General features: G+C 40.4%; 1 long non-coding RNA gene across 1 annotated transcript; it reads left to right on the top strand.

Annotated features, from left to right (window-relative positions):
* Positions 1–7,744: 7,744 nt before the first annotated feature.
* LOC115942867 (uncharacterized) lies at positions 7,745–17,589 on the top strand. The gene is made up of 4 exons (XR_004077449.2): positions 7,745–8,318; positions 8,440–8,785; positions 12,188–12,296; positions 17,089–17,589. It is a non-coding gene; the product is annotated as an uncharacterized LOC115942867 (long non-coding RNA).
* Positions 17,590–18,965: the final 1,376 nt, after the last annotated feature.

The following is an 18,965-nucleotide window of genomic DNA, read 5'->3' on the forward strand; positions in this document are numbered from 1 at the left end:
TTTTTTAAATAAAAGAGACTAGAGCTATAGAGAGTGGAAATACAAATGCACTTTGTGGACCATTCTGTGGTTCAGAGGAGGAGGAGGAGAAGAGCATTACTTGCCAAACCCCAGACATCTGCCTGCTTGCCGGCGAACCCTCACTGTATCATCTCTGAGAAGATTGCATGCCGTGGCTCATGTCCTTGCCAAGTCATGAAAGTAAATATACAATCAGTATTAATAGTCTCTGGTATTTTCAGCGCGATGCTCGAACTCTGGAAAGGGATCCTCTGAACATTCCTAACTGAAGAATGGTGAGCAGTGGCACCTTTGCAAGTGCCATCTGAGTCTTTTGGGAAGGATCTTTTTCAATCCACTTGTCCAGTCAAGTTCACATGGCTGGTTCTAGGACATAGAGTAAATGTAAGAGTTACCCGTAAGCAGTGATTCTTCACCTGGGGGCAGAAAAAGTTAGGAATCCCAGATGAATGGCCAGAACACTCAGAAAAATGTAGAGAGGCAAAGACCCAATTTTACACACAACATCAAGGGTTCAAGAGCCTTTGAATCCCTTCCATGGACTCCAGATTAGGAATCTTTGGTCTATTTTCTATAGCATGTCCCCACTGCATTCCGTGAGAGTATTTTAGAGAAATTTAACATTGAAAATGAAACACTAGAATCTGAGAGAGACTCTAAGGAGGCCATCCTTTTCCTTCACTATCACGAGCACTGGTCTTTAAGTTTCTGACTAGAACCTATGGCGCCTTCTAATGGGATGTAAATGGCACCTGACAATGGGGGGAAAGAGCCTGGTAGACGAAACTCATAATTCCCTTATGTATTCATTGCCTCTGGCTTCTCTCTGTTTTTTTTTTTTTCCACTCATAATCACATACATTATTATTCTATTCCCAGTGTTTCTTTCTTTTTTTTTTTTTTTTAGATTTTATTTATTTATTTGAGAGAGAGGATGAGAGGAGAGAGAGAGCACATGAGAGGGGGGAGGGTCAGAGGGAGAAGCAGACTCCCTGCTGAGCAGGGAGCCCAATGCGGGACTCGATCCCGGGACTCCAGGATCATGACCTGGGCCAAAGGCAGTCGCTTAACCAACTGAGCCACCCAGGCGCCCTCCCAGTGTTTCTTTAACACTGCGTTGTTCCTCAATACCTGGGCAAGGATATATAGTTTTAAAGAATTGTTTAGAAGCCCTAATTTTATTTTTATTTTTTAAAGTTTTAATTTAAATTCCAGTTAATAAATAATGTAATAGGTATAGTATATGGTTTCTGGAGTAGAATTTAGTGATTTATCACTTATACAATACCCAGTGCTCATCACAACAGGTGCCCTCCTTAATGCCCATCACCCATTTAGCCCATCCCCCCTGCCCAGCTCCCCTCCAGCAACCCTCAGTTTGTTCTCCATAGTTAGGAGTCTGTTCTATGGTTTGCCTGTCTCTCTTTCTTTTCCCCTATGTTCATCTGTTTGGTTTCTTAAATTCCACATATGAGTTAAATCATATGGTATTTGTTTTGGTTTTTTTTACTGACTCATTTCACTTAACATAATACACTAGTTCCATCCATGTTGTTGCAAATGGCAAGATTTCATTCTTCTTTATGGCTGAGTGATATTCCATTGTACATATACACCACAACTTCTTTATCCATTCATCAGCTGATAGACATTTGGACTCTGCATAATTTGGCTATTATTGCTAATGTTGCTATAAGCATCAGGGTGCATGTGTCCCTTCAAATCAGTATTTTTGTATCCTTTGAATAAATACCTAGTAGTGCAATTGCTGGATTGTCTTACTAGATACATCTCTGGAGGCAAGGGAAACAGAAACCCTATTTTTAATAATAGCCATTATTATTAATAATTGATTATTAATAATAACCATTAACAATTGCAATCTATAACAAAAGAAGTTTAGAGAGACCAAGAACTCAGTGGTTTCTTACAACTTACATTACCTGGTTCTGATCATGCTGAGTATGGGTCTCAGGTTTTGAATGTATTTGAAAGCAACTATTTTTTTTAAAAAGGATGAAATCAAAAGTGGTAAGAATTTATTAAGCACCCATTGTATTCTCAGCCCTATGTTTAAATGGCATGGAGAACACAGAGGAAAAAATAGCTTCTTCCGTCAGAAAACGTACTAGAAATTGAGAAGACAAGATGGACAAATATAAGGCAATGAGAGAATGAAACAACAACTGGTTCTAAGTATTCAAATTCATAAAGCATTTTAAAAAAAAGTTTCAAATAAAACGAGATGTGTTTTATGTTCTACAACTTGCTTGCACTGAAAACTAAAGACATTATGAATATTGCACCGAAATAGCCAAACTGGGGGGAGGGGAGCACCATATGTCAACAATCCCCAGTAAGCATTATTTCCTGGCACTCTGCACAGCTCCATGCCATATACTATATACTTAGAAAATTAACAAATCATGGCCCTTGTGCATAAGTCCCTCGCAATCCAAGTTTGTTTTCCAATTGATGAGGAAGAAAAAATTGCTTCCTTTTTTTTCCTACTTGAAGTTCCAACAGGAAGTATCCAAGGAGAAATCTGTTCTTCAAAGATTCTCAACCAGAAACAGAAGCATTTCCATCAAAAATATAGCAAATAGGACTGTTCTCCTGAGATTTCTAACCTAATTAGTCAGATGAAAACACCTTTCAGATATTCCTTTGCTAATGTGTTTAGAGAGGATAAAAAATCGTGGTGTGTATTTTCTCCTCTGCTATCTTTGGAACACAAGCTGTGTCACTTGAGGTAAAAGCAGGCTGACGAAAATGAATTTGTGGGTCATTTAGGAAGAAAGCAGGACTGGAATGAAAATAAAGGAGCCCAGACTAACTCTCAGAGATTCCCAACCATTCTCATATAATTTACATTAATGCCTACTGGTTTGTATCTCTAAACCAGATTGTAAGATTGAGTGCGTAGTTATGAGTTAGTTGAATAAAGTCCATTGAATCAAATAGGATTTCACTGAAGGATCTTTTGTGTGATAATAACCCAAACCTGGGCCACAGTCAGCCAATGACGTTACCTGAAGGGGTGGAACCTTGAATCCAGTGCACACTTTGCTCATGGGTTCCAGCCCCGGGCTTCCCTCCCAACAGCCCACTTTAGCATCTTAGGCATTATATGGACACTTCCAGTGGACAGCGGTCTCGGAATGTGTGTGTGTGTGTTTTACTTTTTATTGCAGCATAAAACATGTACATAGAAAAGTATCTAAGATGTACCTGTACTCTTTGCTAACTACTTAAACAAATAGTCCAGTCTAGGAAATACAATATATCAGCTCCCCGGAAGCCCCCTGTGTGCACCTCTCCCCCAGAGATAACCACTGTCTTTACTTGTGTTAGTCATTTGTCTTGTTTTTCTTTATAGTCCCCACTACTTATTTATGCATTTCTAAACAATATAGTTTGATTTGGTCTGGTTTTGAATTTTATCAGAAGAGAATCATAATCTAGGTGTTTTTTTATGCCATGGTTCCTTTGCTTAACCTTACAATTGTGACAATTTCCGTGGTGTTCGCTCATTTACATCACTGTTTAGTATCCCGATGTATTTATCCGTTATCCGGGGGCCCCTAAGCAAACATTTGTCGAGGGTATATTCCTGGAATTGCTGGGCGATACGGTTTATATATCTTCAGCTTTCCTCTATAATTCTAAGCTTTCTTTCAATGTGATTTTACATCTTAATTAGAGCCCATCTGGTCAGTGTATCTGTCATCTCAATTTTCATTTTTCTAATTGCTGATGAGGTTGAGCACCTTTTCCTATGTCTACTGGCCTCCATCATTTCTTAATTTAATAATCAACATCTCACTAACTGGGATTTTCTCTCTCTCTCTTTTTTTTTTTTTTTGTATGCCACATTCTTAGGCAGCAAGTAGCTGACCATTTTCCAATCAATTTGGAACGATTTCATTGCAGTGATTATAAAACTATCATATCAACTTTGCTTCAGTTTTAACCAGTCGTTGAAGCAGCCTCCAAAAGATGGAATGTTGGGGGGGGGGTGGTTGTTACATCTACTGCCTGACATGATAAAGAAATGTTTTCAAATCCCAGCCTGTATCTAGTCCTTCAACTTACCATGGTGAAGTTGTACAAGGATAAATGATGACACTTGAACTCATCTGCCACAAAAAGAAGCCTATTTAGTGCAGAAATTGAGGACTTAAGATTCATCAATGCAGGGCATTATGATAGTAGCTTCTTGAGTTGGTTTCTATTTTCTGAGTGGAATTACAGCCTTTGATATTTAGGGTAACACTAGTATTCTCTTCTTCTAACTGAAAGAGCCCTAGAATGTCAGAATAAGAAAGATGTAGTGTGCTATTCTGTTTCTTATAGAGGCATTCATTAACTATTTACCTCCCATGCCCCAAATGGTCAAGGGCAAGCTACACTGTCACTGATAAAGAGCATTTTCTGAAAGAGTCTCTATTTTGCAGAAATGTGCCCTGCTCTGCATAACCTTGAGTGTGCAGAGTGGAGCCTCCCTGTACCTGGCGCTAATCTTTTAATCCTCTTAGATCATTTGGTTTATTGTCCTAATCTACCTGCTTTCATTGTCTTTCTATTGCAACTCAAAAAGAATCTAGCAAGTACTAGAAAATATTTTTATAAAAGGAATTTTGGATTGCTAATTGCAGTAGATATAAACTTAAATGAAGCTGTTTTCATTTCTTTCTCAAATTCCATGGATGTATATCCATCTTCTAGGGGTTTTTTTCTCCTTTATGAAAAAGAGATTTCCAAGACCAATGCACCAAATAAGTATGCTATTAAAGTACGTAACTCTAGAGGATACACATGAAAGTCAAACTATTCAAAGTGCATAATTGCACAAACAGCAAAGAACTTGTTCAAAGGCCTGTATCTTATGGGGGCTTTTTGTTTATTTTGCTTTTTCCTGTCCTTTTCAGAGTGAATACCGGACATACCAGGGAGCACTAAATTCAGTCTATAAAGGAAAAACACTTTGTGTGAAATGTGATGTAAAAACAACTAGCCAATTGTCACTTAGATGAAAATAAAACCAATTGTTTGGCCCAAATGGAATAATAAATTCAGTCAGAACAGTTGCTTCGTCTGGCTGTTGTCTAAGTGTCTTCGAGAAGCATATTAGAGAAGTAGAACAGCCTCAACTATGTTAAGACATTTACTCTTTATCAGAGGTGTCTGCATGAGGCAATCTTCCTAAATGGGTAACTACTTTTAGATTTCTAGCAAATGTTTCTGACAAGGAGAGTTTTACTTTATTTTGTATCACAATATGTTGAACTATTCTTTTGAAATCCATTTCACGTTTAAAGGAGACACAATACTCAATACAATATTCCTAGTACCTAGCACAGTGGTAAGCACTTAGGACTAACATTCACATTTTTGTTGAATAAATAAATGAATTTTGTAGCTTATAAGATACTTCATTTTGAAGGTTTAATTTGAAAAGTATGGCATACTGATTGTTTTTAAATAAAGGTATATCAAATTTTCAGTTTAGTCAAGTTAAAGTTTTGCAACCAAGATGGGTCTAAAAGCAAAACAAGAGAATCTCTCCTGTAGTTTCTCTCCAATAGCCAGCATAAGCTTCAACAATCCAGTCAGTAGATTTTAAATTACAAAAATAAAGACTGAAGCCTTATCTCTCTCATTTATTTGAGGGGGGAGGAGTCTCTGTAATAAGATTTATAGGAAGGAAAAGTTAGCCCCCTTATCCAAATGCAGAGGGTATAATGGAAAGAACATAGAGCCTCTAGCCCCCATTCCCATTTATTCAACAAATATCGATTGAAAACCTATGTCAGGCATTGTGTCAAGAGCAAGAAAAGTAGAAAAAAAAAGGAAAAGAAAAACAAGCAAAAAACCCCAGCTCTGGTCAATCTTACATTTGTTTTGAGTGTTCCATTCAGTCTTGTGTTCAAAACTCATTTTTACCACTTACGTGACTTGATAGAAACTAAGGTCCTAAAGTCTCAACCCAACCTGTCATTTGCCGACTTTTGAAAAAGAAACAGATTTTTAAAATATTGCCCTTGTATCTTAACTTTCCTATATGAAAAACAACAGTCCAACCTGCATCCTAAGTGGCAACTCACCCCCAGTGTCAAGGAGAAATTAAAGAGTGGTGGGAATTGTGTCAGATACTAGAGGTCGTGGCCCAGGGGAAGGAGGTGGGAAGCTCACTACTTAGCTCCTGCCACATGGATATTACAGGTCCAGTGCTACAATCCTCTCCATTTTTCAACTTTTCAGAAATTTAGATTTATGTTTTAGTGTTGGAGAAAAAAATTTTAAATTTTAAACACTCTGCAAAGGCAAACAAAATACATTTGTTTTGAATTAGTTGACTGAGTAAAACAAGATCATCTTCATCAATGTGGGTGGGCAACCCCGTGAGCCAATTTCTGAAATCAATCAATCAATCCTAGTTGTATTTTTCTGGAGAACCCTGTCTAATACAAATTTTGGTATTTTGATGAGATGAACATTTGAAATGGTGGGCTCAGTGAAGTAGGTGACCCTCCCCAACATGGGTGGGCATCATCCAATTCATTCAGGGTCTGAATAGAACAAAAGGCAGAGGAAGGAGGAATCCATCCTTTTTTTTTTTTTTTTTTCCTGCCTCACTGATCAAGCTGGGACATCTCATCTTCTTCCCTTGAATCTGCTCCCCAGATTTTCAGGCCTTCAAACTGGGACTGAATTACATCAACAGTTTTCTTGGCTCTCCAGTTTATAGATCATGGAACTTTTCAGCCTCCATAATGACATGAACCAACTTCTCATGATAAATATAGCTAGATCTACATCTACATCTACATATCTACAAACACATCTACATCTATAAATCTACAGATGTAAATATACAGATGTAGAAATAGATCTAGATATAGATCTCCTGTTGGCTTTGTTTCCTTGGAGGACCCTGACTAATACAGGTTCTTTTCTAACTAAAGTAAAAATGTCGCACATCAGGCTGACTCTGGCCAACCCAGGGAGTTTGCTGATTTCCTGTCTCCCAGATTGCATTACCTCATATAGTGACTATCAAAATCTCATTTTCACCACTGTTTCACTCTGAACATCGCACATTTTGAAGTTCTTAATTAATTTTTGGTTTAAAAGGAGCATGTTTAGGGGCTCCTGGTGGCTCAGTTGGTTAAGTGGCTGCCTTTGGCTCGGGTCATGATCTCAGGGTCCTGGGACAGAGCCCTGCATTGGGCTCCCTGCTCAGTGGGGACCCTGCTTCTCCCTCTGCCCCTCCCTCCATTCATGCTCACTCTCTCTCTCTCTCTTTCTCAAATAAATAAGTAAATGATCTTTTTTTATTTTAAAGGAGCATGTTTACCATTCTTCTTTATACATATGTGTTTAACTAAAACCTGGTCCTGAACTTACCCTTTTTTCAATTTCAGTTGATCCAATACTTACCTGAATTTGATTACTGAAAGAACAGCTCAAGCAAGAATAACCATTCCTAATCACTGCCAACTGCTTAAAAAAATTCAAAGTATTTCAAATCAATGACCTGAAATGACACTTAATAACTAGGATTTCTGACAGCCTACAAGAATAAAAAGGTTTCTTTTCTTGATCATTACACCACGTCTGTCTGTATGATGGTGAAATGGGAAGGGTTTCAATGACTCAGTTTTGTGAAACACCAAAGGGGGACAGGGAAGACAAGCGAGCACAAGGAAACTAAGAAAGATCTATGAACTTCCTTATTTCAAAGAAGCAGAAGCGCTGAGAAATGGAAGCCAATCTCCATATTATCCAGAGGACTTTCAGCTGTCTGATACTTTTTGAAACTGATGAAATCATTTATTAATTTCCAGAAGAGCAAACTCGGTCTATATATTCTATAATGGAAAGATGGAGGGATATGGATAAATCAAATGGGAAAGAATCAGTAGGATATTTTTTTAAAGTACATGCTTGGCTTTGGCAGGAACCTCAAGCTTTCATGTAGTAACATTATATTTCCTTTCCTAATCAAATCTGGATTAGTGGAAATGAAAATTAGTTTCTGTTTCCTAAGCCACTGAGAGCAAAGGAGGATGGCTTAGAGCATTCTTCTGGCTAAAGCGATTGCTGTTTAACCAAGGGCAAGCCACAAAGCAGAATCCCACAGCCCAATAATCTGGAGCTCAATTTAACACACATTCTGCATAAAAGAAATCCAACACTCATGACTGAGAGAACCCAACTCAAAAGCAATAGCATCACCTTCCTTCACTCCCACCAAGTGAAAATAAACTGGAGAGTGGCTAGGCTCCAAAACAGTGAGTTGCTAATCATCATGGTTTTCGCCTCTTTTAGAGGAAATGGTATGTAATCCAACGCCTGCATGTGCCTTTTCAGGAAATTGCTCATCTGTCTAATTAAGCTCTTCTTTCTCCACAGGTCTGCAGATACATTGAACAGACGTATGGCTTCCAGAAAACCTTCTTGCCCTCTTTCCATTGGTCACTGGAAATTTCTGATGTGATGGAATCTCCTTAAAGTGGATATTTTCTTTTTTTTTTTAATCTCCATTTTAAGGGAGATTAAAAGGAGATTCCATCACCTTGTATTAATTGCTGGCTACACTTCACTGACCCTTCATTAGAAAGTGTCATTTCCTATCGGGAAGCACTTTTGAAAAAACATAAATTAAAAGGCTTAAGAGACGATGCAGATGATTTCGTCAACCTTGTCACCGTCACGGAACATCTCACCGCTCACCGACTCCAAGTTCATATGTGCTCAGGTAAGAATGTTCCAGCCTGTTTATTTGTTTTTCCAGTGGAATAGTTATTGTACTTTGGCCTCTGTTCCTTTCTTAACACACCACAGAGAACCGGCCCTCTGTCCTATCTCCCACCAAAGAACCTTGCTTTATTTCCTGTCCTTGCCAAGTTAGTACAACCTACTTCACTTCTGCCACAATAATTTACCGTTTCCTTCCTTCTAAGTCCGCTTCTTCATTCCAGCTTCAATTAAAGAACAATGTAACAGACATTTATGGGGTCCAATGTCAGATCCTGGGGACATGAAACAAAATAAGACGAAGGTTTTGTCCTCAAGAAGCTTGCAATCCAGGGCGCCTGGGTGGCTCAGATGGTTAAGCGTCTGCCTTCAGCTCAGGTCATGATCCTGGAGTCCCGGGATCGAGTCCCGCATCGGGCTCCCTGCTCGGCGGGGAGTCTGCTTCTCCTCCCTCTGACCCTCCTCCCTCTCCTGCTCTCTGTCTCTCGTTCTCTCTCTCTCAAATAAATAAATACAATCTTTAAAAAAAAAAAAAAAAGAAGCTTGCAATCCAGTGGGAAGAAAAATGCAGAATTAACCCCAAACCTCACATTCAACAACAACAGGTGCAAAAAAAGAAAAAGGGGAAAAAAAAAATGTCTTATATAAAACAGCATACTAAAGAAGCAAAGAGGAAGAAGCAAGATGTCATTATCCTCTCTACATGTGAAAAAAAAAACTATCATTACTTTGAAATGCTTTTATACTTTGCAAATGATACTGTTTAAATATATGGTCATACATCTGTAGTTAGAGAAGGGGGGTTAGCAAGCCTCCTCGGCCACTGACCTATTGGATCCAAAATACCTATAATAAGGAAAACTGATTCTTATTTGTAAGTTATATTCACACAGACTATAATGATAAATGAAGTTAAAAGAAACAAAGATCAGGGGCACCTGGGTGGCTCAGACGGTTAAGCGTCTGCCTTCGGCTCAGGTCATGATCCCAGGGTCCTGGGATCAAGCCCCGCATCGGGCTCCCTGCTCCTTGGGAGCCTGCTTCTCCCTCTGCTTCTCTCTCTCTCTCTCTGTCTCTCATGAATAAATAAATAAAATCTTTAAAAAAAAAAAAAAAAAGAAACAAAGATCATAGCATTGAAGTCTATTGAAGCCAATAACCGCCCCCCACCACCACCTCAAAAAGCACACTAGAGCGATAACAGTAGAAGCCTAGAACCTAAATCTCATTCAGTTTTACCCTCCCCTTAACCCACCTGGAATCAAAACTACACAACTTCTTAGAGCTGTTGAAAGGCATCACAACAGAGATAATTATGGGCCTTCAAGCAAATCTCTGAATTTGAGATTTAACATTCCAGTAGTTCTGGAATGCTTTCGGCTCTATTCATGCACACCAAAGTAGTTGGGAGAGGATTTAGTTCATCTCAGAGTAACCCAAGCCTGTAGGTTCCTTTTTTTTTTTTTTTTTAAGATTTTATTTATTTATTTGACAGAGAGAGACACAGCGAGAGAGGGAACACAAGCAGGCGGAGTGGGAGAGGGAGAAGCAGGCTTCTGCCGAGCAGGGAGCCCGATGCTGGGCTCGATCCCAGGACCCTGGGATCATGACCTGAGCCAAAGGCAGATGCTTAACGACAGAGCCACCCAGGCGCCCCAGTCTGCAGGTTTCTAACAACTGCTCCATTTACAGGGTCAGAGCGGATCCGGGCAAAACCAGTTCCATTCCATTCAACAATTATTTGAGCCCAGGGGGAGTCCTTAGTTTGTGAACCTGCATGATGCCCCATCTCACAATTACCTGGTTGCTTAGGGAAGCAAAGAGACATCGTAACACAAAAATATTCACAAAGAGGCAGACTGATCTCTTGTAATACTAGTCGCCACTTACCCTGCACTTGGCCCTAGCTTCTATCTCCACCCATCACATCAATACCAAGTCCTAGTGATGGTGTAGTTGTTGTAGACATTTACAAATAATGCAAATGCAATGTGCTAGGTTGCTAGGCAAAATGGCAAACATTGCAAAAGTTGTAGTATTTCATAATATGGATGAAAGTGATGTTGGAAAACTTCTTGGATCACACACAAAAAAATGAATTGGCAGAGGCAAATCTCTTAAAATTTAATGAATAGGAAATCAACAAGGATACTGGTGTGATAGGCATGGCAAAAAAAGAATTATTTGATAAAAGGGATTAAGAAAGTCCTTTAGGATAATTGACAAAGCCCTCACTTAAGGCAAAACAACCTCAAGTGTAATAACATTGCAAAATGTATACATATGTTAAGTGAAGATTTCGATACTGCTGTCATATAATTTTGTGTGAAAAATTAGGCTGAACAAGAATGATCAGTATTTGATTCATCTCTATTTTCTTAAAATGCTAAATATACTTTTTTTTTTCTAGTAATGGATATAATCTTCTCTTTGTTTTACAGTGGCCATGTTAAACTTAATGAAAATGGGAAGCATTAACAAGGTTCCGGGGAAGGTGGACACTATTTTCAGGAGAATAGTTTGACAATATCTATCAAGATTTTTTTTTTTTTAAAGATTTTATTTATTTATTTGACAGAGAGAGACACAGCGAGAGAGGGAACACAAGCAGGGGGAGTGGGAGAGGGAGAAGCAGGCTTCCCGCGGAGCAGGGAGCCCGATGCGGGGCTCGATCCCAGGACCCTGAGATCATGACCCGAGCCGAAGGCAGACGCTTAACGACTGAGCCACCCAGGCGCCCTCAAGATTTTTTTTTTAATTGAAGTCTAGTTGACACACAATATTACATTAGTTTCAGATGGACAAAATAGTAATTCAACATCTTATACATTACTCTCTGCTCACAAGTATAGCTACCATCAGTCACCCTACAAGCCTATTACAATACCATTGGCTGCATTCCCAATGCTGGACCTTTTATTCCCGTGACTTACTCATTCCATAACCAGAAGCCTGTGTCTCCCACTCCCCTTCACCCATTTTGCCCATCCCCCCCACTCCCACCCCTCTGGCAACTCTCAGTTTGTTCTCTGTATTTATAGGTCTGATTCTGCTTTTTGTTTGTGTAGTCATTTGCTTTGTTTTTTTTGGGGGGGGTTCCACATATAAGTGAAGTCACATGCCATTTTCTTTCTCTGACGTATTTCTGAAGTGCTAAATACAATGTAACTTAAATTTATTTAAATATAAGTAAGAATAAACAAATTATCACTAGGAGATTTAGTTTCCCTTTGAAGACACAGATCCAATCACGGTTCTTTTAATTATTTAAAAAAATATATTTTAAGTAGGTTCATTTTCAGGAGCTTTAAATATATATATATATGTGTGTGTGTGTGTATATATATATATATATATAATGTATAATTTTCCTTGGATGATGAAGACCCATTCACTGTTGCAGCCATGGCCCTTGCCCTGAGGAAGCTTTTAAAATCCTGCCAGGCGGCCTCACCAATCCAGTCACTGGTGAGCAGTGTGACAGCAACCAGAGCAGAGGGATTCATCTGAAGGTAACACACACATACCCAGGGTCAGTTAACTTCGTGCTGCTGGGAGGGTTTTGCTCCTTATTTTAAGCGAGGCTTTTCCTACGATTAAAAGGAAGGCCCTACACACTAAATTCATTTTCCCAGGACTAATGAAAGAACATCCATCAGAGAAAAAAGCCTCTAAGTGTTGAATTCCAGTTTATGAGCCTCAGGCGGCTAAGGATGAGGAGAGGTCAGGTGCAATGCTATGAAGCCCCCAAATCAGCCTTTGGGTAGAGAAAACAGCCTCCTCCACCCCAAATGCCCTGGCCCTCGGGGCATGGTCATTTTTCCAGAACTCTATTGGAAAAGCACGGCTCTACCATAAGCTACCATAAGCTACAAAGTCCTCCATGGGAATCGATTTCCGATCAACCCTTTTCTTCTGAAGAGGTATCCTTATACAATATAAAGAGCCTAGATGTTTTGGAGTCAGACAGGCTGAGCTTCAAATTCCACCTTTGTATTTCAAAGCCTTAGCTTTAACGTCTGTGATATAAAAGTAATAAAATCAACCTCACGCAGCAGCCAAAGGACAACAGAGGAAGCCGGGACTCTGAATGCGCAGCAATGTGCCAGCTTCCTAGCAGGCATATTTTTAGAAAGAAGTTCGTTCCCACCACTTCCCCCATGACAAGAGAGATTATGGGGAAGCGTAAGCCCTCTGGCACCTGGTGGGAAAGGAGGAAGTGAAAGGCGATTAAGGGAGCAAAGAGAAGATGGAGAGGGTGAGGCTGACTAACTTCACTGGCGCCACCCCCCACCCCTCCCCACGGTCCCGCCTCACCCACAACTGCTTCTCCTCTCACAGGGATGAGGGATGAGAGCTATGTGTCAGACAGAAAGTACAAACTCAGTGCATCTGACTCAGAAACTGGGCCAAGCTGCCCCGAGCAGATAATAAATACAATCACCCTGATCTAATTCAGAGGCCTCAGAGTTCGGCCACTCCTGGCTGAGAGGTTCTCCTATTCCTGGTAGGAAACCCATTCCAGCCTGCATGTGATGGTTGCTAATGGTTTTCTAATCTCAGTGGCAAACCTTTCATGAATGAGATTTGGGGTGTGTGTGGGGGGGGGCTGCTTTAAGATGGTATGTAAAAGGAGGTCTTTTCCAGAACTTGAAAAAAACAGATATTCCACAAAACACTGGCCAACGTTTACATTAGTCTTTATCTTCAAGGTCTGAGCACTTTCATCTACAATCAGTCAACAAATATTTATTAAACCCTGAAACTATTTGCTGTGCCAGGCACGGTGAGTAACACAGAAGAGGTGGAAGGTGAGGGTGCAGATTCCACTCTCAAGAAAACTACAACCAGCTTGGGCGCACAAGCCCTACCCCTGTGTGAAAGAAGTGGTCAATGGGACAAAACACAAACGTCTACCCTCCCATGACGGTATGCGAGAATGCCTCCTGCCTCAGAACTGTCGTGACACTCAGATACAGTGATACACCGAGGGCTCCTTGCAGGAACATGTGTGCTGGACAAATTCATTCTCCCTTCCCCCTCGGAGAAAATCTAGGGCAGAGCAATGTCAAAGCCAAAGCAGCAGGCAGTTACAAGGAGGAGGTTATCAACAGCTAATGCTGCTGAGAGATTTTGACAAAAAGGAAGTTACAACTGACCTTTTAGAGAACTGTTTCTGAAGTGTGATGAAGATCAAAGTCAGTTAATAGCAAAGAGTTAGGAAAGGAAGGCATATCTAGGAAGTGTAGCCAACAGGCATAAAATATAACTTTGAGAGGCTTGGAAGGGAAAAGGAAGACAGAGAACCATAGGATCTAGTGATGGTCATTTGGTTTCTTTTTTTTTTACAAGATGGAGCTCAGCTTAAAAGGTTTTTCTGCAAAGGGGGAAAGAATTAAAATATTCTAGAATCTTCCACAGCTCTAATCTGAAGCCAGCGAGGCAACCACATGGCATCATGTCTCCAAGGAACTCAAAAATAGGTGAAATCAATTTCTTTTTTCTTTTTAATAAAAAAATTCTAAAATAAAAATAAAATAGCTTCCCCAGGACTTTTTTTAAAATATATTTATTTCATCAGGATTCAATAGAACAAGGCAGACAAAGATAGAGGTTAATTAGTTTTATCTGCAGGAAAGTTAAGGGACTTTTGCCTAGGATCTTACTAATCTTTGTTAAAATTAATAAGAGTTAGTTTATACTTTAAGCCAATAAACATTGACTTATTATATTGGTTTTTTTATATCCCTCCTATGGATATAAAATAAATGTTATAAGAAATATAAAGCTGTTTGTTCATGCCCTCTGGAGACTTCAACTCAATAGAGACAACAGAAAATGTACACATAACTTGTGTATAAAGGACACGGTGACCAATTTAATAAAACACTAAAGATACTAGGAGGAGAAAAGAGAATGAAGGTAATTCTGGGCTGGGGGAGAGCGGGGTTTTCCTGAAAGAAAGATGGACTTGAGTTTTGAAGAGAACACAGGAGTTTCTAAGGCAGATATGGCAGAGCCAAAGAGGGGGTGAGGGGAGGCACAGTTCCACCGGAGTCCAGGCAGGAAGAAGGAACCAACAAAACCAAGGGTAACGAGGACAGTCAGAAACAAGACACCCTATGTAACGGCGTGAAGGGACGGTTGAAACATCAAGTACACACAAATGGACTTGCCTACATGCAACCCTCTACGTGGAATATCTGCACCTCTAGGCCTCTCTGTCTCATTCATTATTGCATTATTACTCATGCCACTGTTTCCTAACTTCATATTTCAGCTCTAGGGTCTATTTTTTTTCCCATTGTACTCATACAGCAAAAAGAGGAAATAACTCATCCAGCAGTGGGGATTTCTTAGTAGGGTTTTGAAGAGAGATGCTGGGGGTGGCTGACTCTGCCAAAATGTTTCCTTTTTCTCTTGCTGTTTGTCAGATATTGCTGTTGAGCAACCCTGGTGAGTGTCATCAACATGCAATCTCATCTGATTTATCTTCCTTTACTCACTCAAACTCAGCCCTTTGCCCCCTTTTTTTCTGGCTCATTTAGAGTTTCACAACCTCTTACCTTTAATTGCTGAGTAAGTGTAACACATTGTGTATCTGGCATCAGATATAAGCTCCAAGGAAAAGGACTCACAGTCACGGACATAGCTGGGGCTGTCCTTTATGCCTTCATTTTTTGCTTTGCCATTATTTCATTTTAAAATTACATTTCTATTTTCTCACAGATTCTGATTCAAAACAATAAATTTTTGTGGCTGTCTTTTCCTCCAAGTCCCACCCTTTTGAAATGTGGATGACTGAAATAAACATTCTTGTGAGCTCCAGAGAGTCCCTAGCCTCAGTCCCTCCAGAGACCCATAAAAAAATTCCACACCGATAAACCATTGGTACAAGTGCAGGCAATGGAATATTTGGGTCTAATGGGATCCTAAAACTAGCTTTCAATCACACAGATAGGAGAAATGAACCTCATTTGTAGGTCAAAAGCATTTACAGAGTCCTAGAGGCAGGGCCGCCATGGTTCCCTCCTCTACCCCAATAACACAGATACGGGGCCTTTATCCTTTATCCCCAAATAATCCTTTCTATGGATCAACCAAGAACACTCTCCCTTCTCCCCCAATTTCTCCTCTATGCATCCATCTCGATAGGAAGAAAAATGATTTGGGCTTTGACAGAGGTTTCTAGAGCAGAATTCCAGATCCCATTGTTAAATAAATATATGAAGTTTGAGCCCAGTGAAAGATATGGCTGTACTAAAAATGGCTAAATAAAGCAGGAAAGAAAAAACTAGACAACATGTTAATATTTTCAACAGTGTATAGCTTTCACAGACCCTGCCACTCCATGCCAGGTGTGGACTCACAAACTCAGGGGCGACAAGCATTTTTAAAGCATTCAAACCAGGAAGGACTGTAAATACATTATAACATTTCCAGGACCTCCCTTCACATCCCTGGATGCAAGTGGGCCAGTCTACCTATTATCTTTTTATATAAATATCTTCTCTTGCCCACAAATCCTGAAAGGGTCAAATTCTGGGAAGTCACTTGTCTCTGTCAACATACAAAGGAAGCACCTGCTGTAAGATGTTTCCTGCCTGAGGCCATCTTTGCTTCCAAGTGGCTGCTATATCCACAAAGCCTTCAATAGCACCTGGAGCTTAGTAGGAGATCAGCAAATATTTGTTGAATATTGAAGAAATTGACAAATAAAAAGGTCTCATTGTTGGTGAAGTGTTCTCTTAAGTGCCTACCTGGCCACAAGTAGGAACAAGTAGCTGCAACAACCAACCTCTATTCTCTCTGAATCCTTTTGCCATTTGCTTTTTTTTAGGCTTCCAAGTGTTCTAACCTTTTGAGTTCTAGCCTGGATTTGGCCCATAGGCACTAAGTAGACGAGCAACTTTTATGGCTAGCTTGGAATTAGACTGCTTATTAAGATGGCTTCAACATTTCACCACCTGGCTTATCTTGGTTCTCATAGTCCCCAGTCCTACATTCCAGAGCTACATGGAGAGAAATCCAAATGTAGCATGTTGATATAAAAGAGTGACTAGATGGAGGGTTATGAAATGTGACAGCCAGGCTCTAAAATGTCTTCCGATGGTCTCTGCCTTCTGGGCTCCATGTCCTTATATGATCCCCTCTTCTTGAGGATGGGCCAGACTTATGGCTGGCTTCTAACAAACTGAATACTGTAGAAGTGATAGTGTATCAGTACCAAGATTTGGTTATAAAAGAGTGCTGATTCCATTTTATTTCTCTCACTCTCTCATCACCTGCTCTGGGGAAAGCCAGCTGTCCTGTGGAGCGGGCTGCTGGTGAAGCTCCTGTGAAGGAACAAAGGCCTCCAAGCCAATAGCCACTGAGGAACTGAGGTCTGCCGACAACCACCTGTGTGAGCTTGAAGATGGATTCTTCAGCCCCAAGAAAGCCTTCAGATGGCTGCAGTCCTGGCCAACAGCTTGACTGCCTGCCACCTCATGGGAACCCGTGAGCCAGAATTATCCAGCTATGACAGCCCAGGTCTCTGACCCACAGAAATGTTGGGAAAAAAAATGTTTGTTGTTTTAAGCTGTCAGATTTGGGGGTGGTTACATAGTTCTAGAGAACAATACATAAAACTGGAGGTCAGAGAACACTTTCTTAAAGGGCCAGATAGTAAGTATCTGGGGATTTGCAAGCCATGCTCTGTCTGTTGCCTCCCTCAGTTCTGCCATTGAAGCCCCAAAGCTGTCAGAGACCATTTGTAAGTGAATGCACATGGCTGTCTGCCTATAAACTTAATTTACAAAAATAGTCAACCAGTGTGTGGGCTATCATGTGCCAGTCTATGCATTAAACCAATGTATTTGCAGACTGTATAGTGTCTTAAGTTTCATTGTCCTGAAGCTACCCTATCAAGAAACAAACATGGTCAATTCAGATCACAGAGTTTCTTCTATAATGTGAAGGGGATAGCCTTCCCTATCATTACTTTTAAAATTACTATTAAAAAATGAGGTTGGGGGCGCCTGGGTGGCTCAGTTGGTTAAGCAACTGCCTTCAGCTCGGGTCATGATCCTGGAGTCCCCAGATCGAGTCCCGCATCGGGCTCCCCGCTCAGCGGGAAGTCTGCTTCTCCCTCTGACCCTCCCCCATCTCATGTTCTCTCTCTCTCTCTCTCATTCTCTCTCTCAAATAAATAAATAAATAAAATCTTTAAAAAAAATAAAAATGAGGTTGGGCTACTCTGGGCAAATCAAGCAAGATGCAGGGAAAGTCCCTTCCAGAGGTGAAAAACAAAAATCCAGAGCTTTTTAATCCCAGGAGAGTTTAGAAGGAGAATGGAGAGAGGCAGTCTGAAGAGAGAAGGTGTTCAGCTTCTACAAATCCTAAGCAAGCACTATGGACAGAAATGAGGGAAATGCTTTAGATACATCTAGATAAGCACAAGAATTCTAAGAACTTCAGAATGGGTCACCCAGTTGCCTGGATATAGTGGAAGGCTCAAAGCTGCAAGAACTCCTGAGCCATTTAGACCAAAGTGGCACAAGACAGCTCAGCATTGGTTAAAGGAGACTGAAATAAGGCTTATACCTCGCATGGACTTGACACAGAATACAGAAGATACGAAAGTGTCATGTGGCCCCACAGTAGTTGCAGAAGTGCTAACACCCCTTGGTCAGCAAAGTCTTGGGCAGGCTAAGGATGGGACCTCCTTGACCAGAGGTAATAACAGGTCTAATATAGGCAGCAAGGGAAGAGACTAGATTTTTACTTCTTTTTCCTCTCTGGAAAAGATTCTGCATCTTACTTTTCTCTCTCCCCAAGTACCATTCTCCTAGTGCATGCTCATAGGTCAGAAGGACCAGCTATAACACCAGCACATTTAACAGAGTCCAACAAGCAAAGATTATGGAAACAGATCCATAACCAAAGGTTTATAGATAAGCCCCCTCTCCCTCATTCCCAAGAAGCTATATGAGCCCCTCCCACCCCGTAGGCCTATGGGCCACCTTGAGTAAAACAAGGAAAGGGAAATTAACTCTGGGAATACAAACATTTACCCAAAAGAGACCAAGTGACCTCAACATACAAATCAGAAGGGGTTGAAATACTTTTACCTGATGAATTCACATTGTTTTTCCTGCTAGCCAGAGGGGTGGGGGTCTCATGAGAAGTTTATCTCAACT

This window comes from Leptonychotes weddellii, chromosome 5 (assembly GCF_054177405.1).
Source record: "Leptonychotes weddellii isolate Sample4059 chromosome 5, ASM5417740v2, whole genome shotgun sequence".
Taxonomy (NCBI): domain Eukaryota; kingdom Metazoa; phylum Chordata; class Mammalia; order Carnivora; family Phocidae; genus Leptonychotes; species Leptonychotes weddellii.